Source organism: Lemur catta, unplaced genomic scaffold (genome assembly GCF_020740605.2).
Source record: "Lemur catta isolate mLemCat1 unplaced genomic scaffold, mLemCat1.pri scaffold_200_ctg1, whole genome shotgun sequence".
In the NCBI taxonomy this organism is placed as follows: domain Eukaryota; kingdom Metazoa; phylum Chordata; class Mammalia; order Primates; family Lemuridae; genus Lemur; species Lemur catta.
In genome coordinates, this window is record NW_025423816.1 from 1 (window position 1) to 25,242 (window position 25,242).

Here is a 25,242-nt window from a genome sequence, read left to right on the forward strand (position 1 = left end):
TTATTTATTTTTAGTTTTTCCACGGAAAGTGCCGAGACATAGGTGCGAACTCAACAGTAGTGCATTTCAGCAGCATCTAGATCGTGGTCTCCGCCAACCATCGTTATTAAACGGTCCTAAGACTTACTGGAGACATAGGCTGACTTGAAGTCTGGGGCGGGAAACGGACGCTTCTTGTACTGGGAAGCGTGGATGCTATGATATCCAACAGGACGAGGGTCACGTCAAAAGACACAGGAACCAGAATGAGTAGACTCCCGTTTGCCAAACACAGGACGGTTTGATCGCCAGTAAGTATAATAATTGCAAGATATTGAAACACATTAGATACGTTTAAATCCGCGATGAAACCCCTCACAATGCGAAAGTAACTCGGGTCACTGCGGACAGCGGTAGGAAACAAAGGGAAATGGTGACAACCGGGGCTGCCCCCGACTAGTCGCGATGTATGGACACTCTTTCAAAAGACATCTCAACCCCTCACAAGGTAGGTACTGTATTTGGACTGGATCCAAAGAAACTGAAATGAGCGTGTGTGTCTCAGGGAAACGCAAACATTGAGTACTTGCTGTTATCTCTAATACGGTGAAATTTTTAGATGGAATAATGTGGCTGTGAGTACACTGAAAAATGGAAGAAAGCCTCTACCTTTGATAGAAACATATTGACTTTTTATCGATGGAGGGATATCATTAAGGGGATCATGAACTTAAGGTAGGAGGGGTATAAAGGAAACAAGATCTGGCCAGGGGTTGGTGATTTCTTGAGTCAGGGGAGTGAGAAAATATTCTACTATTCTTTCCGATTTTGTTTCTATTTCAAATTTCCCATCATGAAAAGTTTCCAAAGATACCATGAACAGGATCAAAAACAAGCTGCAAACAGGACAAGGTATCTGTAGCCCATATAATTGGCAAAATGTTACTGTTACAGAATATCTACGTTTTATATGCTTAATGCGCCTTTGGCCCTGTGTCCTCATTATTAGTCAAGGAAATACGGAATAAAAAATGAAGCCAGATATAGTTTCCAACTCACCAGATTGAGGAAACTTAAGAAACTGATCACTGTGTTGGCTTTGAGGAAAACTCTTGCACTCACCCTGCTGATATGGGAGGCGAAATTATAGAACCATTTGGAAAACAATGCAGCATAAATGGATATGAATAAACACTGGCATAATTCAGGAGCAAGCATATTCTCTGAGTAGCACGTACCAGAGAGAAGATAGGGCACATGTGACCAGGAAGCATCTAGGGTAATCCTCACGGGAGCCCCTTGTACACGGACCTAGTCAAAGATCGCATAAAGATACTTCGACTGATTCGTGCAGTGCCATTCTCTAGCAGCGCTGATGAACTGCAGCTTCCTGTGTAAGCAAGGAGTATTCTCCAAACAGAAGGTTTCCCCTGGCACACAAGTTACCCAGAAGGAATCCAGAATCGTTCCACATGTATTCTATAAACTGTGAAATTAACAAACTACCTCAATGAGATAGTCCTATAACAGAGAGCAAAAACTTTCAAAGGAAAAGCCAGGAAAAGGATGACAGTCGAGATGGGATTTGTTTGGGAGAAGCGTTTCTGTGGTTCCACGCCTTGAGGAAAAGATACACAGCGGCTTCCGACATATGCATCAACTCCCATTTTTATAAGGTGAGTGGTGGGGTTTTGGTACGGTTAATTCGATTTAATATAATAATCATACTGATAATCATGATCATTATTATCATTCTTTAACATACCCCTTTCCCAAATTAAAAGAAAAAGAGAAAGAAGCAGATAGTAAGTTTCTAGTTATACACCCTGCTTAAATTGGATTATTTATTAATTTGGGGGAAATGATTAGTTTGGGGACTCTGTGTCCGTCTATCGAGGACTACAGGATAGCCTCTCCATGGATTTGAGCCATCATGTACGTTTTTACTAAGTTTTCCATCGAAGTTGGCACCTTTGCCCCGTAGGTGCCGCGTAGATTTTCTGTGACTTTGAGTGTTATCCTTTTGAAAGATTGCATTCATTAGTGTGTATTGGCGAGGAAATAAGAAACATCGAAACTATCGATGGAATGTTGATTTCACCTAGAGCTATCTTGCTGGACTCCCCTAGGATTTCTACAGGTCTCCCGTGCATAGGGGAAAACATTCTATTTTGAGAACCGTAGGAGGTGAGGAAAATGAAGAAAGGTGATTTTCCTTTCCCACATATTATTAGTGTTTTCCCTTGTTGTAGTACATTTTTGGAGCGTCTCTTGCAGGATCGAACGGAAGGATTTCCTATCAACACCCTGGTCTTGCTCGTGACTTTCCAAAGAATGTTTCTACTTCTTAAGCCTTCAGAATATTTTCTAAAGATTTAGACGTTTGAAAAGTGTCTCTAGATGTCTTCGCATCTGGATTCTTGAATTATGTTACCGTGAACGAATAGCCAACTGTTTAGATTCTCTTCTTCTGCATATGTGGATAGGGTCCAATTTTTCCTTTCCTAGGGTGGTAACGTGGTCATCTCCTTGGACAACTTTAGACTGTGTCCTGAATTCAGAGCCGGTCGGTCAGAAGTTCCGGAGGCCCGGACCTGCGGCAGGTGTGTGAGGGGCGACAGCCTCGGGGACTGAGCCTCCACATCTCCAATCTGACCCTCTCTCCAGGGGCCACGGGGCAGGGTCCGGGCCGGCCGGGGGCGGGAGCCGGGGCGGGCGCGGAGGGCGAAGGCCCCCCCCTCCCCTTCCCAGCCCAGGGGGGCGGGACAGAAAAAGAGGCAGAGCAAAAAGCCTACGGCACCCGGGATTCCCAGGCGGTCTCCCATCCAAGTACTAACCGGGCCCGACCCTGCTTAGCTTCCGAGATCAGACGAGATCGGGCGCGTTCAGGGTGGTCTGGCCGTAGACGACGGTGGCCGCCCCCCGGACGCCTCAAGAGGCCGAGCTGCTGGGACGCGTCCCTCCCTGCGCCGTCGGGTCCCTCCCGCCGCCCTGGCCCATCGCTAGCCCACCTGCCAGTATCGGGGTGGGGGTGGGGGGCCAGGCGGGGCCTGACGGGTCTTGCGCGCGCACCCCCCCACCCCCACCCAAACCACGGGCGCACCACCGTCCCACACCCCGAGGAGCAGACCCACGGGCACGCGCGCAGGGACAGGCTTCCACGCGTGGGGGCGGAGGGCCAGAGCCGGAGAGTGCGGGAGATAGGGCCCTCCGCCGGCCCACGCGAGGGCACGGTGGGGAGGGGCTTTGGGGCGGGGCCGGCACGAGGAGGCAGGGCCGCGCCTGCCGCCGGTCCTTCACCCGGAGGTCCTGAAGGAAGACCTGCAGTGTCCCCCCCACCCCGCCACCCCACCCCCGTCTGGGGAGGACCGTTCTGCCCCGATTCCCCTCAGGGCCTGCGTGTGGCAGCAGCCCCCGCGCGGGGGCGGGGGGCGGCGGGGCGGGCCAGAGCCCGCTATCCTGTGGCCCGGTGGGGTGGGGTTTGGGGTGGGTAGCCACGGGTCGGGGGGCCGGTGGGTGGTTTGGGTTTGGCTGCGTGCGCTCCGTGTGCTGTTGTGCGTCCTCTCTGCCCGGGTGGCCGGAAACTCGCCCTGTGCGGCGCGCCGGTGTGTCTCTCGGGAGCCCCGGCGGTGGCGAGGAGCCCGCCCGGCGTGAGGCCCGGGCCCGAGGCCCGGGTGTGCGGCGGAGAGGAAGTGCACGGTCGGCCGGGGGTCCGGGGGCCCAGGACAAGGTTTGCCGCCGTGGGCTGTCCCGCGCCGGGTGTACGCGACGTCCCGGAGTGCGGGGCGGGGGGTGCCGGGTGTGGGGGAGAGGAGACCCAGCGGCACTCAGGGATCCCGCCGCCCGCCCGGCCCGGTGTGGGGCCCAGGGCTGGGGCTCCGCTGCCGGCCGAACAGGAACGGAACGGCTGGGACGCTCTGCCGCTGCCGCCACCTGGCGGTGGTGTTGCAGCGGGGGAGAGGGGAGGACGCCCTGGGCGGGGGCAGCGGGCCGCGCCGGCGGGGGGGGCGGGGGAGTGCCAGGGGCCGAGGGCGAAAGTGGAGGCGGGCACAGAACGCCGGGGCCCCCCCACCCCCGACCCCTCGGCGGGCGGGACAAAAGAAGAGGCAAAAGCCTGCAGCACCTGGTATTCCCAGGCGGTCTCCCATCCAAGTACAAACCGGGCCCCCGACCCTGCTTAGCTTCCCAGATCAGACGAGATCGGGGACGTTCAGGGTGCTATGGCCCTAGACGGCGGCGGCTGTCCCCGGACGCCTCAAGAGGCCGAGCTGCCACGCGGCCCTCCCGGCCCAGCGCCCCACACCCGACCCCGCGCCCTCCTGCTGCCCAGTAGCCTTCAGAGCCTCGCTCTCTAGCTGCTACATACACACCAAACACTCAACACTTTGCCACAAACACATACACCAATGACAACAAAAATCAAACACTCAATAGCACATCTATTCAAAGCACGGAGGACACAAACGGGAGGGCAATGTGTGACTTGTGAGATTCTACAGACGTCAGGAGCCCACATGAAGGCTCAGGGAAATATTCCAAAGGAGTGTGACGTGGCTCAGAGCTCCTTGGACATGAGCAGACTGGCTTCGGCGGACGGCAGCTCTTACGTTTTCACAGTGGAGCAGCCGGAACAGTAGAAAGTTCCTTCCTCGCCTTTCCTACTTCATGCAGTGGGAACCAGTCCACGGTTATATGGTGCATGGCTACGATTATTCTGTGGGATCCTGCAAAGAAGAAATGCTGTTGGTGTCTTTGGGGACTGGGAATTTGGGTGTGAGAGGAAGAGGTGAAATCGATCAAGTCATGTAAAAACAACTCTCGGTTCTCAGTTTGAACTTGGATTATCAGTGGAAACTCAATGTGTTTTCCTGTAATTTTTTTTTTCTTTTCTTCCTTTATTTATTTATTTATTTATTTATTTATTTATTTATTTATTTATTTTTAGTTTTTCCACGGAAAGTGCCGAGACATAGGTGCGAACTCAACAGTAGTGCATTTCAGCAGCATCTAGATCGTGGTCTCCGCCAACCATCGTTATTAAACGGTCCTAAGACTTACTGGAGACATAGGCTGACTTGAAGTCTGGGGCGGGAAACGGACGCTTCTTGTACTGGGAAGCGTGGATGCTATGATATCCAACAGGACGAGGGTCACGTCAAAAGACACAGGAACCAGAATGAGTAGACTCCCGTTTGCCAAACACAGGACGGTTTGATCGCCAGTAAGTATAATAATTGCAAGATATTGAAACACATTAGATACGTTTAAATCCGCGATGAAACCCCTCACAATGCGAAAGTAACTCGGGTCACTGCGGACAGCGGTAGGAAACAAAGGGAAATGGTGACAACCGGGGCTGCCCCCGACTAGTCGCGATGTATGGACACTCTTTCAAAAGACATCTCAACCCCTCACAAGGTAGGTACTGTATTTGGACTGGATCCAAAGAAACTGAAATGAGCGTGTGTGTCTCAGGGAAACGCAAACATTGAGTACTTGCTGTTATCTCTAATACGGTGAAATTTTTAGATGGAATAATGTGGCTGTGAGTACACTGAAAAATGGAAGAAAGCCTCTACCTTTGATAGAAACATATTGACTTTTTATCGATGGAGGGATATCATTAAGGGGATCATGAACTTAAGGTAGGAGGGGTATAAAGGAAACAAGATCTGGCCAGGGGTTGGTGATTTCTTGAGTCAGGGGAGTGAGAAAATATTCTACTATTCTTTCCGATTTTGTTTCTATTTCAAATTTCCCATCATGAAAAGTTTCCAAAGATACCATGAACAGGATCAAAAACAAGCTGCAAACAGGACAAGGTATCTGTAGCCCATATAATTGGCAAAATGTTACTGTTACAGAATATCTACGTTTTATATGCTTAATGCGCCTTTGGCCCTGTGTCCTCATTATTAGTCAAGGAAATACGGAATAAAAAATGAAGCCAGATATAGTTTCCAACTCACCAGATTGAGGAAACTTAAGAAACTGATCACTGTGTTGGCTTTGAGGAAAACTCTTGCACTCACCCTGCTGATATGGGAGGCGAAATTATAGAACCATTTGGAAAACAATGCAGCATAAATGGATATGAATAAACACTGGCATAATTCAGGAGCAAGCATATTCTCTGAGTAGCACGTACCAGAGAGAAGATAGGGCACATGTGACCAGGAAGCATCTAGGGTAATCCTCACGGGAGCCCCTTGTACACGGACCTAGTCAAAGATCGCATAAAGATACTTCGACTGATTCGTGCAGTGCCATTCTCTAGCAGCGCTGATGAACTGCAGCTTCCTGTGTAAGCAAGGAGTATTCTCCAAACAGAAGGTTTCCCCTGGCACACAAGTTACCCAGAAGGAATCCAGAATCGTTCCACATGTATTCTATAAACTGTGAAATTAACAAACTACCTCAATGAGATAGTCCTATAACAGAGAGCAAAAACTTTCAAAGGAAAAGCCAGGAAAAGGATGACAGTCGAGATGGGATTTGTTTGGGAGAAGCGTTTCTGTGGTTCCACGCCTTGAGGAAAAGATACACAGCGGCTTCCGACATATGCATCAACTCCCATTTTTATAAGGTGAGTGGTGGGGTTTTGGTACGGTTAATTCGATTTAATATAATAATCATACTGATAATCATGATCATTATTATCATTCTTTAACATACCCCTTTCCCAAATTAAAAGAAAAAGAGAAAGAAGCAGATAGTAAGTTTCTAGTTATACACCCTGCTTAAATTGGATTATTTATTAATTTGGGGGAAATGATTAGTTTGGGGACTCTGTGTCCGTCTATCGAGGACTACAGGATAGCCTCTCCATGGATTTGAGCCATCATGTACGTTTTTACTAAGTTTTCCATCGAAGTTGGCACCTTTGCCCCGTAGGTGCCGCGTAGATTTTCTGTGACTTTGAGTGTTATCCTTTTGAAAGATTGCATTCATTAGTGTGTATTGGCGAGGAAATAAGAAACATCGAAACTATCGATGGAATGTTGATTTCACCTAGAGCTATCTTGCTGGACTCCCCTAGGATTTCTACAGGTCTCCCGTGCATAGGGGAAAACATTCTATTTTGAGAACCGTAGGAGGTGAGGAAAATGAAGAAAGGTGATTTTCCTTTCCCACATATTATTAGTGTTTTCCCTTGTTGTAGTACATTTTTGGAGCGTCTCTTGCAGGATCGAACGGAAGGATTTCCTATCAACACCCTGGTCTTGCTCGTGACTTTCCAAAGAATGTTTCTACTTCTTAAGCCTTCAGAATATTTTCTAAAGATTTAGACGTTTGAAAAGTGTCTCTAGATGTCTTCGCATCTGGATTCTTGAATTATGTTACCGTGAACGAATAGCCAACTGTTTAGATTCTCTTCTTCTGCATATGTGGATAGGGTCCAATTTTTCCTTTCCTAGGGTGGTAACGTGGTCATCTCCTTGGACAACTTTAGACTGTGTCCTGAATTCAGAGCCGGTCGGTCAGAAGTTCCGGAGGCCCGGACCTGCGGCAGGTGTGTGAGGGGCGACAGCCTCGGGGACTGAGCCTCCACATCTCCAATCTGACCCTCTCTCCAGGGGCCACGGGGCAGGGTCCGGGCCGGCCGGGGGCGGGAGCCGGGGCGGGCGCGGAGGGCGAAGGCCCCCCCCCTCCCCTTCCCAGCCCAGGGGGGCGGGACAGAAAAAGAGGCAGAGCAAAAAGCCTACGGCACCCGGGATTCCCAGGCGGTCTCCCATCCAAGTACTAACCGGGCCCGACCCTGCTTAGCTTCCGAGATCAGACGAGATCGGGCGCGTTCAGGGTGGTCTGGCCGTAGACGACGGTGGCCGCCCCCCGGACGCCTCAAGAGGCCGAGCTGCTGGGACGCGTCCCTCCCTGCGCCGTCGGGTCCCTCCCGCCGCCCTGGCCCATCGCTAGCCCACCTGCCAGTATCGGGGTGGGGGGTGGGGGGCCAGGCGGGGCCTGACGGGTCTTGCGCGCGCACCCCCCCACCCCCACCCAAACCACGGGCGCACCACCGTCCCACACCCCGAGGAGCAGACCCACGGGCACGCGCGCAGGGACAGGCTTCCACGCGTGGGGGCGGAGGGCCAGAGCCGGAGAGTGCGGGAGATAGGGCCCTCCGCCGGCCCACGCGAGGGCACGGTGGGGAGGGGCTTTGGGGCGGGGCCGGCACGAGGAGGCAGGGCCGCGCCTGCCGCCGGTCCTTCACCCGGAGGTCCTGAAGGAAGACCTGCAGTGTCCCCCCCACCCCGCCACCCCACCCCCGTCTGGGGAGGACCGTTCTGCCCCGATTCCCCTCAGGGCCTGCGTGTGGCAGCAGCCCCCGCGCGGGGGCGGGGGGCGGCGGGGCGGGCCAGAGCCCGCTATCCTGTGGCCCGGTGGGGTGGGGTTTGGGGTGGGTAGCCACGGGTCGGGGGGCCGGTGGGTGGTTTGGGTTTGGCTGCGTGCGCTCCGTGTGCTGTTGTGCGTCCTCTCTGCCCGGGTGGCCGGAAACTCGCCCTGTGCGGCGCGCCGGTGTGTCTCTCGGGAGCCCCGGCGGTGGCGAGGAGCCCGCCCGGCGTGAGGCCCGGGCCCGAGGCCCGGGTGTGCGGCGGAGAGGAAGTGCACGGTCGGCCGGGGGTCCGGGGGCCCAGGACAAGGTTTGCCGCCGTGGGCTGTCCCGCGCCGGGTGTACGCGACGTCCCGGAGTGCGGGGCGGGGGGTGCCGGGTGTGGGGGAGAGGAGACCCAGCGGCACTCAGGGATCCCGCCGCCCGCCCGGCCCGGTGTGGGGCCCAGGGCTGGGGCTCCGCTGCCGGCCGAACAGGAACGGAACGGCTGGGACGCTCTGCCGCTGCCGCCACCTGGCGGTGGTGTTGCAGCGGGGGAGAGGGGAGGACGCCCTGGGCGGGGGCAGCGGGCCGCGCCGGCGGGGGGGGCGGGGGAGTGCCAGGGGCCGAGGGCGAAAGTGGAGGCGGGCACAGAACGCCGGGGCCCCCCCACCCCCGACCCCTCGGCGGGCGGGACAAAAGAAGAGGCAAAAGCCTGCAGCACCTGGTATTCCCAGGCGGTCTCCCATCCAAGTACAAACCGGGACCCTGCTTAGCTTCCCCAGATCAGACGAGATCGGGGACGTTCAGGGGTGCTATGGCCCTAGACGGCGGCGGCTGTCCCCGGACGCCTCAAGAGGCCGAGCTGCCACGCGGCCCTCCCGGCCCAGCGCCCCACACCCGACCCCCGCGCCCCTCCTGCTGCCCAGTAGCCTTCAGAGCCTCGCTCTCTAGCTGCTACATACACACCAAACACTCAACACTTTGCCACAAACACATACACCAATGACAACAAAAATCAAACACTCAATAGCACATCTATTCAAAGCACGGAGGACACAAACGGGAGGGCAATGTGTGACTTGTGAGATTCTACAGACGTCAGGAGCCCACATGAAGGCTCAGGGAAATATTCCAAAGGAGTGTGACGTGGCTCAGAGCTCCTTGGACATGAGCAGACTGGCTTCGGCGGACGGCAGCTCTTACGTTTTCACAGTGGAGCAGCCGGAACAGTAGAAAGTTCCCTTCCTCGCCTTTCCTACTTCATGCAGTAGGAACCAGTCCACGGTTATATGGTGCATGGCTACGATTATTCTGTGGGATCCTGCAAAGAAGAAATGCTGTTGGTGTCTTTGGGGACTGGGAATTTGGGTGTGAGAGGAAGAGGTGAAATCGATCAAGTCATGTAAAAACAACTCTCGGTTCTCAGTTTGAACTTGGATTATCAGTGGAAACTCAATGTGTTTTCCTGTAATTTTTTTTTTCTTTTCTTCCTTTATTTATTTATTTATTTATTTATTTATTTATTTATTTTTAGTTTTTCCACGGAAAGTGCCGAGACATAGGTGCGAACTCAACAGTAGTGCATTTCAGCAGCATCTAGATCGTGGTCTCCGCCAACCATCGTTATTAAACGGTCCTAAGACTTACTGGAGACATAGGCTGACTTGAAGTCTGGGGCGGGAAACGGACGCTTCTTGTACTGGGAAGCGTGGATGCTATGATATCCAACAGGACGAGGGTCACGTCAAAAGACACAGGAACCAGAATGAGTAGACTCCCGTTTGCCAAACACAGGACGGTTTGATCGCCAGTAAGTATAATAATTGCAAGATATTGAAACACATTAGATACGTTTAAATCCGCGATGAAACCCCTCACAATGCGAAAGTAACTCGGGTCACTGCGGACAGCGGTAGGAAACAAAGGGAAATGGTGACAACCGGGGCTGCCCCCGACTAGTCGCGATGTATGGACACTCTTTCAAAAGACATCTCAACCCCTCACAAGGTAGGTACTGTATTTGGACTGGATCCAAAGAAACTGAAATGAGCGTGTGTGTCTCAGGGAAACGCAAACATTGAGTACTTGCTGTTATCTCTAATACGGTGAAATTTTTAGATGGAATAATGTGGCTGTGAGTACACTGAAAAATGGAAGAAAGCCTCTACCTTTGATAGAAACATATTGACTTTTTATCGATGGAGGGATATCATTAAGGGGATCATGAACTTAAGGTAGGAGGGGTATAAAGGAAACAAGATCTGGCCAGGGGTTGGTGATTTCTTGAGTCAGGGGAGTGAGAAAATATTCTACTATTCTTTCCGATTTTGTTTCTATTTCAAATTTCCCATCATGAAAAGTTTCCAAAGATACCATGAACAGGATCAAAAACAAGCTGCAAACAGGACAAGGTATCTGTAGCCCATATAATTGGCAAAATGTTACTGTTACAGAATATCTACGTTTTATATGCTTAATGCGCCTTTGGCCCTGTGTCCTCATTATTAGTCAAGGAAATACGGAATAAAAAATGAAGCCAGATATAGTTTCCCAACTCACCAGATTGAGGAAACTTAAGAAACTGATCACTGTGTTGGCTTTGAGGAAAACTCTTGCACTCACCCTGCTGATATGGGAGGCGAAATTATAGAACCATTTGGAAAACAATGCAGCATAAATGGATATGAATAAACACTGGCATAATTCAGGAGCAAGCATATTCTCTGAGTAGCACGTACCAGAGAGAAGATAGGGCACATGTGACCAGGAAGCATCTAGGGTAATCCTCACGGGAGCCCCTTGTACACGGACCTAGTCAAAGATCGCATAAAGATACTTCGACTGATTCGTGCAGTGCCATTCTCTAGCAGCGCTGATGAACTGCAGCTTCCTGTGTAAGCAAGGAGTATTCTCCAAACAGAAGGTTTCCCCTGGCACACAAGTTACCCAGAAGGAATCCAGAATCGTTCCACATGTATTCTATAAACTGTGAAATTAACAAACTACCTCAATGAGATAGTCCTATAACAGAGAGCAAAAACTTTCAAAGGAAAAGCCAGGAAAAGGATGACAGTCGAGATGGGATTTGTTTGGGAGAAGCGTTTCTGTGGTTCCACGCCTTGAGGAAAAGATACACAGCGGCTTTCGACATATGCATCAACTCCCATTTTTATAAGGTGAGTGGTGGGGTTTTGGTACGGTTAATTCGATTTAATATAATAATCATACTGATAATCATGATCATTATTATCATTCTTTAACATACCCCTTTCCCAAATTAAAAGAAAAAGAGAAAGAAGCAGATAGTAAGTTTCTAGTTATACACCCTGCTTAAATTGGATTATTTATTAATTTGGGGGAAATGATTAGTTTGGGGACTCTGTGTCCGTCTATCGAGGACTACAGGATAGCCTCTCCATGGATTTGAGCCATCATGTACGTTTTTACTAAGTTTCCCATCGAAGTTGGCACCTTTGCCCCGTAGGTGCCGCGTAGATTTTCTGTGACTTTGAGTGTTATCCTTTTGAAAGATTGCATTCATTAGTGTGTATTGGCGAGGAAATAAGAAACATCGAAACTATCGATGGAATGTTGATTTCACCTAGAGCTATCTTGCTGGACTCCCCTAGGATTTCTACAGGTCTCCCGTGCATAGGGGAAAACATTCTATTTTGAGAACCGTAGGAGGTGAGGAAAATGAAGAAAGGTGATTTTCCTTTCCCACATATTATTAGTGTTTTCCCTTGTTGTAGTACATTTTTGGAGCGTCTCTTGCAGGATCGAACGGAAGGATTTCCTATCAACACCCTGGTCTTGCTCGTGACTTTCCAAAGAATGTTTCTACTTCTTAAGCCTTCAGAATATTTTCTAAAGATTTAGACGTTTGAAAAGTGTCTCTAGATGTCTTCGCATCTGGATTCTTGAATTATGTTACCGTGAACGAATAGCCAACTGTTTAGATTCTCTTCTTCTGCATATGTGGATAGGGTCCAATTTTTCCTTTCCTAGGGTGGTAACGTGGTCATCTCCTTGGACAACTTTAGACTGTGTCCTGAATTCAGAGCCGGTCGGTCAGAAGTTCCGGAGGCCCGGACCTGCGGCAGGTGTGTGAGGGGCGACAGCCTCGGGGACTGAGCCTCCACATCTCCAATCTGACCCTCTCTCCAGGGGCCACGGGGCAGGGTCCGGGCCGGCCGGGGGCGGGAGCCGGGGCGGGCGCGGAGGGCGAAGGCCCCCCCCTCCCCTTCCCAGCCCAGGGGGGCGGGACAGAAAAAGAGGCAGAGCAAAAAGCCTACGGCACCCGGGATTCCCAGGCGGTCTCCCATCCAAGTACTAACCGGGCCCGACCCTGCTTAGCTTCCGAGATCAGACGAGATCGGGCGCGTTCAGGGTGGTCTGGCCGTAGACGACGGTGGCCGCCCCCCGGACGCCTCAAGAGGCCGAGCTGCTGGGACGCGTCCCTCCCTGCGCCGTCGGGTCCCTCCCGCCGCCCTGGCCCATCGCTAGCCCACCTGCCAGTATCGGGGTGGGGGTGGGGGGCCAGGCGGGGCCTGACGGGTCTTGCGCGCGCACCCCCCCCACCCCCACCCAAACCACGGGCGCACCACCGTCCCACACCCCGAGGAGCAGACCCACGGGCACGCGCGCAGGGACAGGCTTCCACGCGTGGGGGCGGAGGGCCAGAGCCGGAGAGTGCGGGAGATAGGGCCCTCCGCCGGCCCACGCGAGGGCACGGTGGGGAGGGGCTTTGGGGCGGGGCCGGCACGAGGAGGCAGGGCCGCGCCTGCCGCCGGTCCTTCACCCGGAGGTCCTGAAGGAAGACCTGCAGTGTCCCCCCCCACCCCGCCACCCCACCCCCGTCTGGGGAGGACCGTTCTGCCCCGATTCCCCTCAGGGCCTGCGTGTGGCAGCAGCCCCCGCGCGGGGGCGGGGGGCGGCGGGGCGGGCCAGAGCCCGCTATCCTGTGGCCCGGTGGGGTGGGGTTTGGGGTGGGTAGCCACGGGTCGGGGGGCCGGTGGGTGGTTTGGGTTTGGCTGCGTGCGCTCCGTGTGCTGTTGTGCGTCCTCTCTGCCCGGGTGGCCGGAAACTCGCCCTGTGCGGCGCGCCGGTGTGTCTCTCGGGAGCCCCGGCGGTGGCGAGGAGCCCGCCCGGCGTGAGGCCCGGGCCCGAGGCCCGGGTGTGCGGCGGAGAGGAAGTGCACGGTCGGCCGGGGGTCCGGGGGCCCAGGACAAGGTTTGCCGCCGTGGGCTGTCCCGCGCCGGGTGTACGCGACGTCCCGGAGTGCGGGGCGGGGGGTGCCGGGTGTGGGGGAGAGGAGACCCAGCGGCACTCAGGGATCCCGCCGCCCGCCCGGCCCGGTGTGGGGCCCAGGGCTGGGGCTCCGCTGCCGGCCGAACAGGAACGGAACGGCTGGGACGCTCTGCCGCTGCCGCCACCTGGCGGTGGTGTTGCAGCGGGGGGAGAGGGGAGGACGCCCTGGGCGGGGGCAGCGGGCCGCGCCGGCGGGGGGGGCGGGGGAGTGCCAGGGGCCGAGGGCGAAAGTGGAGGCGGGCACAGAACGCCGGGGCCCCCCCCACCCCCGACCCCTCGGCGGGCGGGACAAAAGAAGAGGCAAAAGCCTGCAGCACCTGGTATTCCCAGGCGGTCTCCCATCCAAGTACAAACCGGGCCCCCGACCCTGCTTAGCTTCCCAGATCAGACGAGATCGGGGACGTTCAGGGTGCTATGGCCCTAGACGGCGGCGGCTGTCCCCGGACGCCTCAAGAGGCCGAGCTGCCACGCGGCCCTCCCGGCCCAGCGCCCCACACCCGACCCCGCGCCCTCCTGCTGCCCAGTAGCCTTCAGAGCCTCGCTCTCTAGCTGCTACATACACACCAAACACTCAACACTTTGCCACAAACACATACACCAATGACAACAAAAATCAAACACTCAATAGCACATCTATTCAAAGCACGGAGGACACAAACGGGAGGGCAATGTGTGACTTGTGAGATTCTACAGACGTCAGGAGCCCACATGAAGGCTCAGGGAAATATTCCAAAGGAGTGTGACGTGGCTCAGAGCTCCTTGGACATGAGCAGACTGGCTTCGGCGGACGGCAGCTCTTACGTTTTCACAGTGGAGCAGCCGGAACAGTAGAAAGTTCCTTCCTCGCCTTTCCTACTTCATGCAGTAGGAACCAGTCCACGGTTATATGGTGCATGGCTACGATTATTCTGTGGGATCCTGCAAAGAAGAAATGCTGTTGGTGTCTTTGGGGACTGGGAATTTGGGTGTGAGAGGAAGAGGTGAAATCGATCAAGTCATGTAAAAACAACTCTCGGTTCTCAGTTTGAACTTGGATTATCAGTGGAAACTCAATGTGTTTTCCTGTAATTTTTTTTTTCTTTTCTTCCTTTATTTATTTATTTATTTATTTATTTATTTATTTATTTTTAGTTTTTCCACGGAAAGTGCCGAGACATAGGTGCGAACTCAACAGTAGTGCATTTCAGCAGCATCTAGATCGTGGTCTCCGCCAACCATCGTTATTAAACGGTCCTAAGACTTACTGGAGACATAGGCTGACTTGAAGTCTGGGGCGGGAAACGGACGCTTCTTGTACTGGGAAGCGTGGATGCTATGATATCCAACAGGACGAGGGTCACGTCAAAAGACACAGGAACCAGAATGAGTAGACTCCCGTTTGCCAAACACAGGACGGTTTGATCGCCAGTAAGTATAATAATTGCAAGATATTGAAACACATTAGATACGTTTAAATCCGCGATGAAACCCCTCACAATGCGAAAGTAACTCGGGTCACTGCGGACAGCGGTAGGAAACAAAGGGAAATGGTGACAACCGGGGCTGCCCCCGACTAGTCGCGATGTATGGACACTCTTTCAAAAGACATCTCAACCCCTCACAAGGTAGGTACTGTATTTGGACTGGATCCAAAGAAACTGAAATGAGCGTGTGTGTCTCAGGGAAACGCAAACATTGAGTACTTGCTGTTATCTCTAATACGGTGAAATTTTTAGATGGAATAATGTGGCTGTGAGTACACTGAAAAATGGAAGAAAGCCTCTACCTTTGATAGAAACATATTGACTTTTTATCGATGGAGGGATATCATTAAGGGGATCATGAACTTAAGGTAGGAGGGGTATAAAGGAAACAAGATCTGGCCAGGGGTTGGTGATTTCTTGAGTCAGGGGAGTGAGAAAATATTCTACTATTCTTTCCGATTTTGTTTCTATTTCAAATTTCCCATCATGAAAAGTTTCCAAAGATACCATGAACAGGATCAAAAACAAGCTGCAAACAGGACAAGGTATCTGTAGCCCATATAATTGGCAAAATGTTACTGTTACAGAATATCTACGTTTTATATGCTTAATGCGCCTTTGGCCCTGTGTCCTCATTATTAGTCAAGGAAATACGGAATAAAAAATGAAGCCAGATATAGTTTCCAACTCACCAGATTGAGGAAACTTAAGAAACTGATCACTGTGTTGGCTTTGAGGAAAACTCTTGCACTCACCCTGCTGATATGGGAGGCGAAATTATAGAACCATTTGGAAAACAATGCAGCATAAATGGATATGAATAAACACTGGCATAATTCAGGAGCAAGCATATTCTCTGAGTAGCACGTACCAGAGAGAAGATAGGGCACATGTGACCAGGAAGCATCTAGGGTAATCCTCACGGGAGCCCCTTGTACACGGACCTAGTCAAAGATCGCATAAAGATACTTCGACTGATTCGTGCAGTGCCATTCTCTAGCAGCGCTGATGAACTGCAGCTTCCTGTGTAAGCAAGGAGTATTCTCCAAACAGAAGGTTTCCCCTGGCACACAAGTTACCCAGAAGGAATCCAGAATCGTTCCACATGTATTCTATAAACTGTGAAATTAACAAACTACCTCAATGAGATAGTCCTATAACAGAGAGCAAAAACTTTCAAAGGAAAAGCCAGGAAAAGGATGACAGTCGAGATGGGATTTGTTTGGGAGAAGCGTTTCTGTGGTTCCACGCCTTGAGGAAAAGATACACAGCGGCTTCCGACATATGCATCAACTCCCATTTTTATAAGGTGAGTGGTGGGGTTTTGGTACGGTTAATTCGATTTAATATAATAATCATACTGATAATCATGATCATTATTATCATTCTTTAACATACCCCTTTCCCAAATTAAAAGAAAAAGAGAAAGAAGCAGATAGTAAGTTTCTAGTTATACACCCTGCTTAAATTGGATTATTTATTAATTTGGGGGAAATGATTAGTTTGGGGACTCTGTGTCCGTCTATCGAGGACTACAGGATAGCCTCTCCATGGATTTGAGCCATCATGTACGTTTTTACTAAGTTTTCCATCGAAGTTGGCACCTTTGCCCCGTAGGTGCCGCGTAGATTTTCTGTGACTTTGAGTGTTATCCTTTTGAAAGATTGCATTCATTAGTGTGTATTGGCGAGGAAATAAGAAACATCGAAACTATCGATGGAATGTTGATTTCACCTAGAGCTATCTTGCTGGACTCCCCTAGGATTTCTACAGGTCTCCCGTGCATAGGGGAAAACATTCTATTTTGAGAACCGTAGGAGGTGAGGAAAATGAAGAAAGGTGATTTTCCTTTCCCACATATTATTAGTGTTTTCCCTTGTTGTAGTACATTTTTGGAGCGTCTCTTGCAGGATCGAACGGAAGGATTTCCTATCAACACCCTGGTCTTGCTCGTGACTTTCCAAAGAATGTTTCTACTTCTTAAGCCTTCAGAATATTTTCTAAAGATTTAGACGTTTGAAAAGTGTCTCTAGATGTCTTCGCATCTGGATTCTTGAATTATGTTACCGTGAACGAATAGCCAACTGTTTAGATTCTCTTCTTCTGCATATGTGGATAGGGTCCAATTTTTCCTTTCCTAGGGTGGTAACGTGGTCATCTCCTTGGACAACTTTAGACTGTGTCCTGAATTCAGAGCCGGTCGGTCAGAAGTTCCGGAGGCCCGGACCTGCGGCAGGTGTGTGAGGGGCGACAGCCTCGGGGACTGAGCCTCCACATCTCCAATCTGACCCTCTCTCCAGGGGCCACGGGGCAGGGTCCGGGCCGGCCGGGGGCGGGAGCCGGGGCGGGCGCGGAGGGCGAAGGCCCCCCCCTCCCCTTCCCAGCCCAGGGGGGCGGGACAGAAAAAGAGGCAGAGCAAAAAGCCTACGGCACCCGGGATTCCCAGGCGGTCTCCCATCCAAGTACTAACCGGGCCCGACCCTGCTTAGCTTCCGAGATCAGACGAGATCGGGCGCGTTCAGGGTGGTCTGGCCGTAGACGACGGTGGCCGCCCCCCGGACGCCTCAAGAGGCCGAGCTGCTGGGACGCGTCCCTCCCTGCGCCGTCGGGTCCCTCCCGCCGCCCTGGCCCATCGCTAGCCCACCTGCCAGTATCGGGGTGGGGGTGGGGGGCCAGGCGGGGCCTGACGGGTCTTGCGCGCGCACCCCCCCACCCCCACCCAAACCACGGGCGCACCACCGTCCCACACCCCGAGGAGCAGACCCACGGGCACGCGCGCAGGGACAGGCTTCCACGCGTGGGGGCGGAGGGCCAGAGCCGGAGAGTGCGGGAGATAGGGCCCTCCGCCGGCCCACGCGAGGGCACGGTGGGGAGGGGCTTTGGGGCGGGGCCGGCACGAGGAGGCAGGGCCGCGCCTGCCGCCGGTCCTTCACCCGGAGGTCCTGAAGGAAGACCTGCAGTGTCCCCCCCACCCCGCCACCCCACCCCCGTCTGGGGAGGACCGTTCTGCCCCGATTCCCCTCAGGGCCTGCGTGTGGCAGCAGCCCCCGCGCGGGGGCGGGGGGCGGCGGGGCGGGCCAGAGCCCGCTATCCTGTGGCCCGGTGTTGTGGGGTTTGGGGTGGGTAGCCACGGGTCGGGGGGCCGGTGGGTGGTTTGGGTTTGGCTGCGTGCGCTCCGTGTGCTGTTGTGCGTCCTCTCTGCCCGGGTGGCCGGAAACTCGCCCTGTGCGGCGCGCCGGTGTGTCTCTCGGGAGCCCCGGCGGTGGCGAGGAGCCCGCCCGGCGTGAGGCCCGGGCCCGAGGCCCGGGTGTGCGGCGGAGAGGAAGTGCACGGTCGGCCGGGGGTCCGGGGGCCCAGGACAAGGTTTGCCGCCGTGGGCTGTCCCGCGCCGGGTGTACGCGACGTCCCGGAGTGCGGGGCGGGGGGTGCCGGGTGTGGGGGAGAGGAGACCCAGCGGCACTCAGGGATCCCGCCGCCCGCCCGGCCCGGTGTGGGGCCCAGGGCTGGGGCTCCGCTGCCGGCCGAACAGGAACGGAACGGCTGGGACGCTCTGCCGCTGCCGCCACCTGGCGGTGGTGTTGCAGCGGGGGAGAGGGGAGGACGCCCTGGGCGGGGGCAGCGGGCCGCGCCGGCGGGGGGGCGGGGGAGTGCCAGGGGCCGAGGGCGAAAGTGGAGGCGGGCACAGAACGCCGGGGCCCCCCCACCCCCGACCCCTCGGCGGGCGGGACAAAAGAAGAGGCAAAAGCCTGCAGCACCTGGTATTCCCAGGCGGTCTCCCATCCAAGTACAAACCGGGCCCCCGACCCTGCTTAGCTTCCCAGATCAGACGAGATCGGGGACGTTCAGGGTGCTATGGCCCTAGACGGCGGCGGCTGTCCCCGGACGCCTCAAGAGGCCGAGCTGCCACGCGGCCCTCCCGGCCCAGCGCCCCACACCCGACCCCGCGCCCTCCTGCTGCCCAGTAGCCTTCAGAGCCTCGCTCTCTAGCTGCTACATACACACCAAACACTCAACACTTTGCCACAAACACATACACCAATGACAACAAAAATCAAACACTCAATAGCACATCTATTCAAAGCACGGAGGACACAAATGGGAGGGCAATGTGTGACTTGTGAGATTCTACAGACGTCAGGAGCCCACATGAAGGCTCAGGGAAATATTCCAAAGGAGTGTGACGTGGCTCAGAGCTCCTTGGACATGAGCAGACTGGCTTCGGCGGACGGCAGCTCTTACGTTTTCACAGTGGAGCAGCCGGAACAGTAGAAAGTTCCTTCCTCGCCTTTCCTACTTCATGCAGTAGGAACCAGTCCACGGTTATATGGTGCATGGCTACGATTATTCTGTGGGATCCTGCAAAGAAGAAATGCTGTTGGTGTCTTTGGGGACTGGGAATTTGGGTGTGAGAGGAAGAGGTGAAATCGATCAAGTCATGTAAAAACAACTCTCGGTTCTCAGTTTGAACTTGGATTATCAGTGGAAACTCAATGTGTTTTCCTGTAATTTTTTTTTTCTTTTCTTCCTTTATTTATTTATTTATTTATTTATTTATTTATTTATTTATTTTTAGTTTTTCCACGGAAAGTGCCGAGACATAGGTGCGAACTCAACAGTAGTGCATTTCAGCAGCATCTAGATCGTGGTCTCCGCCAACCATCGTTATTAAACGGTCCTAAGACTTACTGGAGACATAGGCTGACTTGAAGTCTGGGGCGGGAAACGGACGCTTCTTGTACTGGGAAGCGTGGATGCTATGATATCCAACAGGACGAGGGTCACGTCAAAAGACACAGGAACCAGAATGAGTAGACTCCCGTTTGCCAAACACAGGACGGTTTGATCGCCAGTAAGTATAATAATTGCAAGATATTGAAACACATTAGATACGTTTAAATCCGCGATGAAACCCCTCACAATGCGAAAGTAACTCGGGTCACTGCGGACAGCGGTAGGAAACAAAGGGAAATGGTGACAACCGGGGCTGCCCCCGACTAGTCGCGATGTATGGACACTCTTTCAAAAGACATCTCAACCCCTCACAAGGTAGGTACTGTATTTGGACTGGATCCAAAGAAACTGAAATGAGCGTGTGTGTCTCAGGGAAACGCAAACATTGAGTACTTGCTGTTATCTCTAATACGGTGAAATTTTTAGATGGAATAATGTGGCTGTGAGTACACTGAAAAATGGAAGAAAGCCTCTACCTTTGATAGAAACATATTGACTTTTTATCGATGGAGGGATATCATTAAGGGGATCATGAACTTAAGGTAGGAGGGGTATAAAGGAAACAAGATCTGGCCAGGGGTTGGTGATTTCTTGAGTCAGGGGAGTGAGAAAATATTCTACTATTCTGTCCGATTTTGTTTCTATTTCAAATTTCCCATCATGAAAAGTTTCCAAAGATACCATGAACAGGATCAAAAACAAGCTGCAAACAGGACAAGGTATCTGTAGCCCATATAATTGGCAAAATGTTACTGTTACAGAATATCTACGTTTTATATGCTTAATGCGCCTTTGGCCCTGTGTCCTCATTATTAGTCAAGGAAATACGGAATAAAAAATGAAGCCAGATATAGTTTCCAACTCACCAGATTGAGGAAACTTAAGAAACTGATCACTGTGTTGGCTTTGAGGAAAACTCTTGCACTCACCCTGCTGATATGGGAGGCGAAATTATAGAACCATTTGGAAAACAATGCAGCATAAATGGATATGAATAAACACTGGCATAATTCAGGAGCAAGCATATTCTCTGAGTAGCACGTACCAGAGAGAAGATAGGGCACATGTGACCAGGAAGCATCTAGGGTAATCCTCACGGGAGCCCCTTGTACACGGACCTAGTCAAAGATCGCATAAAGATACTTCGACTGATTCGTGCAGTGCCATTCTCTAGCAGCGCTGATGAACTGCAGCTTCCTGTGTAAGCAAGGAGTATTCTCCAAACAGAAGGTTTCCCCTGGCACACAAGTTACCCAGAAGGAATCCAGAATCGTTCCACATGTATTCTATAAACTGTGAAATTAACAAACTACCTCAATGAGATAGTCCTATAACAGAGAGCAAAAACTTTCAAAGGAAAAGCCAGGAAAAGGATGACAGTCGAGATGGGATTTGTTTGGGAGAAGCGTTTCTGTGGTTCCACGCCTTGAGGAAAAGATACACAGCGGCTTCCGACATATGCATCAACTCCCATTTTTATAAGGTGAGTGGTGGGGTTTTGGTACGGTTAATTCGATTTAATATAATAATCATACTGATAATCATGATCATTATTATCATTCTTTAACATACCCCTTTCCCAAATTAAAAGAAAAAGAGAAAGAAGCAGATAGTAAGTTTCTAGTTATACACCCTGCTTAAATTGGATTATTTATTAATTTGGGGGAAATGATTAGTTTGGGGACTCTGTGTCCGTCTATCGAGGACTACAGGATAGCCTCTCCATGGATTTGAGCCATCATGTACGTTTTTACTAAGTTTTCCATCGAAGTTGGCACCTTTGCCCCGTAGGTGCCGCGTAGATTTTCTGTGACTTTGAGTGTTATCCTTTTGAAAGATTGCATTCATTAGTGTGTATTGGCGAGGAAATAAGAAACATCGAAACTATCGATGGAATGTTGATTTCACCTAGAGCTATCTTGCTGGACTCCCCTAGGATTTCTACAGGTCTCCCGTGCATAGGGGAAAACATTCTATTTTGAGAACCGTAGGAGGTGAGGAAAATGAAGAAAGGTGATTTTCCTTTCCCACATATTATTAGTGTTTTCCCTTGTTGTAGTACATTTTTGGAGCGTCTCTTGCAGGATCGAACGGAAGGATTTCCTATCAACACCCTGGTCTTGCTCGTGACTTTCCAAAGAATGTTTCTACTTCTTAAGCCTTCAGAATATTTTCTAAAGATTTAGACGTTTGAAAAGTGTCTCTAGATGTCTTCGCATCTGGATTCTTGAATTATGTTACCGTGAACGAATAGCCAACTGTTTAGATTCTCTTCTTCTGCATATGTGGATAGGGTCCAATTTTTCCTTTCCTAGGGTGGTAACGTGGTCATCTCCTTGGACAACTTTAGACTGTGTCCTGAATTCAGAGCCGGTCGGTCAGAAGTTCCGGAGGCCCGGACCTGCGGCAGGTGTGTGAGGGGCGACAGCCTCGGGGACTGAGCCTCCACATCTCCAATCTGACCCTCTCTCCAGGGGCCACGGGGCAGGGTCCGGGCCGGCCGGGGGCGGGAGCCGGGGCGGGCGCGGAGGGCGAAGGCCCCCCCCTCCCCTTCCCAGCCCAGGGGGGCGGGACAGAAAAAGAGGCAGAGCAAAAAGCCTACGGCACCCGGGATTCCCAGGCGGTCTCCCATCCAAGTACTAACCGGGCCCGACCCTGCTTAGCTTCCGAGATCAGACGAGATCGGGCGCGTTCAGGGTGGTCTGGCCGTAGACGACGGTGGCCGCCCCCCGGACGCCTCAAGAGGCCGAGCTGCTGGGACGCGTCCCTCCCTGCGCCGTCGGGTCCCTCCCGCCGCCCTGGCCCATCGCTAGCCCACCTGCCAGTATCGGGGTGGGGGTGGGGGGCCAGGCGGGGCCTGACGGGTCTTGCGCGCGCACCCCCCCCACCCCCACCCAAACCACGGGCGCACCACCGTCCCACACCCCGAGGAGCAGACCCACGGGCACGCGCGCAGGGACAGGCTTCCACGCGTGGGGGCGGAGGGCCAGAGCCGGAGAGTGCGGGAGATAGGGCCCTCCGCCGGCCCACGCGAGGGCACGGTGGGGAGGGGCTTTGGGGCGGGGCCGGCACGAGGAGGCAGGGCCGCGCCTGCCGCCGGTCCTTCACCCGGAGGTCCTGAAGGAAGACCTGCAGTGTCCCCCCCCACCCCGCCACCCCACCCCCGTCTGGGGAGGACCGTTCTGCCCCGATTCCCCTCAGGGCCTGCGTGTGGCAGCAGCCCCCGCGCGGGGGCGGGGGGGCGGCGGGGCGGGCCAGAGCCCGCTATCCTGTGGCCCGGTGGGGTGGGGTTTGGGGTGGGTAGCCACGGGTCGGGGGGCCGGTGGGTGGTTTGGGTTTGGCTGCGTGCGCTCCGTGTGCTGTTGTGCGTCCTCTCTGCCCGGGTGGCCGGAAACTCGCCCTGTGCGGCGCGCCGGTGTGTCTCTCGGGAGCCCCGGCGGTGGCGAGGAGCCCGCCCGGCGTGAGGCCCGGGCCCGAGGCCCGGGTGTGCGGCGGAGAGGAAGTGCACGGTCGGCCGGGGGGTCCGGGGGCCCAGGACAAGGTTTGCCGCCGTGGGCTGTCCCGCGCCGGGTGTACGCGACGTCCCGGAGTGCGGGGCGGGGGGTGCCGGGTGTGGGGGAGAGGAGACCCAGCGGCACTCAGGGATCCCGCCGCCCCGCCCGGCCCGGTGTGGGGCCCAGGGCTGGGGCTCCGCTGCCGGCCGAACAGGAACGGAACGGCTGGGACGCTCTGCCGCTGCCGCCACCTGGCGGTGGTGTTGCAGCGGGGGAGAGGGGAGGACGCCCTGGGCGGGGGCAGCGGGCCGCGCCGGCGGGGGGGGCGGGGGAGTGCCAGGGGCCGAGGGCGAAAGTGGAGGCGGGCACAGAACGCCGGGGCCCCCCCCACCCCCGACCCCTCGGCGGGCGGGACAAAAGAAGAGGCAAAAGCCTGCAGCACCTGGTATTCCCAGGCGGTCTCCCATCCAAGTACAAACCGGGCCCCCGACCCTGCTTAGCTTCCCAGATCAGACGAGATCGGGGACGTTCAGGGTGCTATGGCCCTAGACGGCGGCGGCTGTCCCCGGACGCCTCAAGAGGCCGAGCTGCCACGCGGCCCTCCCGGCCCAGCGCCCCACACCCGACCCCGCGCCCTCCTGCTGCCCAGTAGCCTTCAGAGCCTCGCTCTCTAGCTGCTACATACACACCAAACACTCAACACTTTGCCACAAACACATACACCAATGACAACAAAAATCAAACACTCAATAGCACATCTATTCAAAGCACGGAGGACACAAATGGGAGGGCAATGTGTGACTTGTGAGATTCTACAGACGTCAGGAGCCCACATGAAGGCTCAGGGAAATATTCCAAAGGAGTGTGACGTGGCTCAGAGCTCCTTGGACATGAGCAGACTGGCTTCGGCGGACGGCAGCTCTTACGTTTTCACAGTGGAGCAGCCGGAACAGTAGAAAGTTCCTTCCTCGCCTTTCCTACTTCATGCAGTGGGAACCAGTCCACGGTTATATGGTGCATGGCTACGATTATTCTGTGGGATCCTGCAAAGAAGAAATGCTGTTGGTGTCTTTGGGGACTGGGAATTTGGGTGTGAGAGGAAGAGGTGAAATCGATCAAGTCATGTAAAAACAACTCTCGGTTCTCAGTTTGAACTTGGATTATCAGTGGAAACTCAATGTGTTTTCCTGTAATTTTTTTTTTCTTTTCTTCCTTTATTTATTTATTTATTTATTTATTTATTTATTTATTTTTAGTTTTTCCACGGAAAGTGCCGAGACATAGGTGCGAACTCAACAGTAGTGCATTTCAGCAGCATCTAGATCGTGGTCTCCGCCAACCATCGTTATTAAACGGTCCTAAGACTTACTGGAGACATAGGCTGACTTGAAGTCTGGGGCGGGAAACGGACGCTTCTTGTACTGGGAAGCGTGGATGCTATGATATCCAACAGGACGAGGGTCACGTCAAAAGACACAGGAACCAGAATGAGTAGACTCCCGTTTGCCAAACACAGGACGGTTTGATCGCCAGTAAGTATAATAATTGCAAGATATTGAAACACATTAGATACGTTTAAATCCGCGATGAAACCCCTCACAATGCGAAAGTAACTCGGGTCACTGCGGACAGCGGTAGGAAACAAAGGGAAATGGTGACAACCGGGGCTGCCCCCGACTAGTCGCGATGTATGGACACTCTTTCAAAAGACATCTCAACCCCTCACAAGGTAGGTACTGTATTTGGACTGGATCCAAAGAAACTGAAATGAGCGTGTGTGTCTCAGGGAAACGCAAACATTGAGTACTTGCTGTTATCTCTAATACGGTGAAATTTTTAGATGGAATAATGTGGCTGTGAGTACACTGAAAAATGGAAGAAAGCCTCTACCTTTGATAGAAACATATTGACTTTTTATCGATGGAGGGATATCATTAAGGGGATCATGAAC

General features: G+C 53.5%; 5 non-coding genes and 4 pseudogenes across 5 annotated transcripts; all 9 read right to left on the minus strand.

Annotated features, from left to right (window-relative positions):
• Nucleotides 1-2,767: 2,767 nt before the first annotated feature.
• Nucleotides 2,768-2,886, minus strand: LOC123629676. Its single transcript, XR_006732148.1, has one exon. It is a non-coding gene; the product is annotated as a 5S ribosomal RNA (ribosomal RNA).
• A 1,204-nt stretch (nt 2,887-4,090) lies between these two features.
• On the minus strand, nt 4,091-4,211 carry LOC123629679 (annotated as a pseudogene).
• A 3,467-nt stretch (nt 4,212-7,678) lies between these two features.
• Nucleotides 7,679-7,797, minus strand: LOC123629684. The gene has a single exon (XR_006732151.1). It is a non-coding gene; the product is annotated as a 5S ribosomal RNA (ribosomal RNA).
• Nucleotides 7,798-12,581: 4,784 nt separating this feature from the next.
• LOC123629685 lies at nt 12,582-12,700 on the minus strand. The gene has a single exon (XR_006732152.1). It is a non-coding gene; the product is annotated as a 5S ribosomal RNA (ribosomal RNA).
• Nucleotides 12,701-13,908: 1,208 nt separating this feature from the next.
• On the minus strand, nt 13,909-14,029 carry LOC123629680 (annotated as a pseudogene).
• Nucleotides 14,030-17,487: 3,458 nt separating this feature from the next.
• Nucleotides 17,488-17,606, minus strand: LOC123629686. The gene has a single exon (XR_006732153.1). It is a non-coding gene; the product is annotated as a 5S ribosomal RNA (ribosomal RNA).
• Nucleotides 17,607-18,809: 1,203 nt separating this feature from the next.
• Nucleotides 18,810-18,930, minus strand: LOC123629681 (annotated as a pseudogene).
• A 3,462-nt stretch (nt 18,931-22,392) lies between these two features.
• Nucleotides 22,393-22,511, minus strand: LOC123629687. Its single transcript, XR_006732154.1, has one exon. It is a non-coding gene; the product is annotated as a 5S ribosomal RNA (ribosomal RNA).
• Nucleotides 22,512-23,721: 1,210 nt separating this feature from the next.
• LOC123629682 lies at nt 23,722-23,842 on the minus strand (annotated as a pseudogene).
• Nucleotides 23,843-25,242: the final 1,400 nt, after the last annotated feature.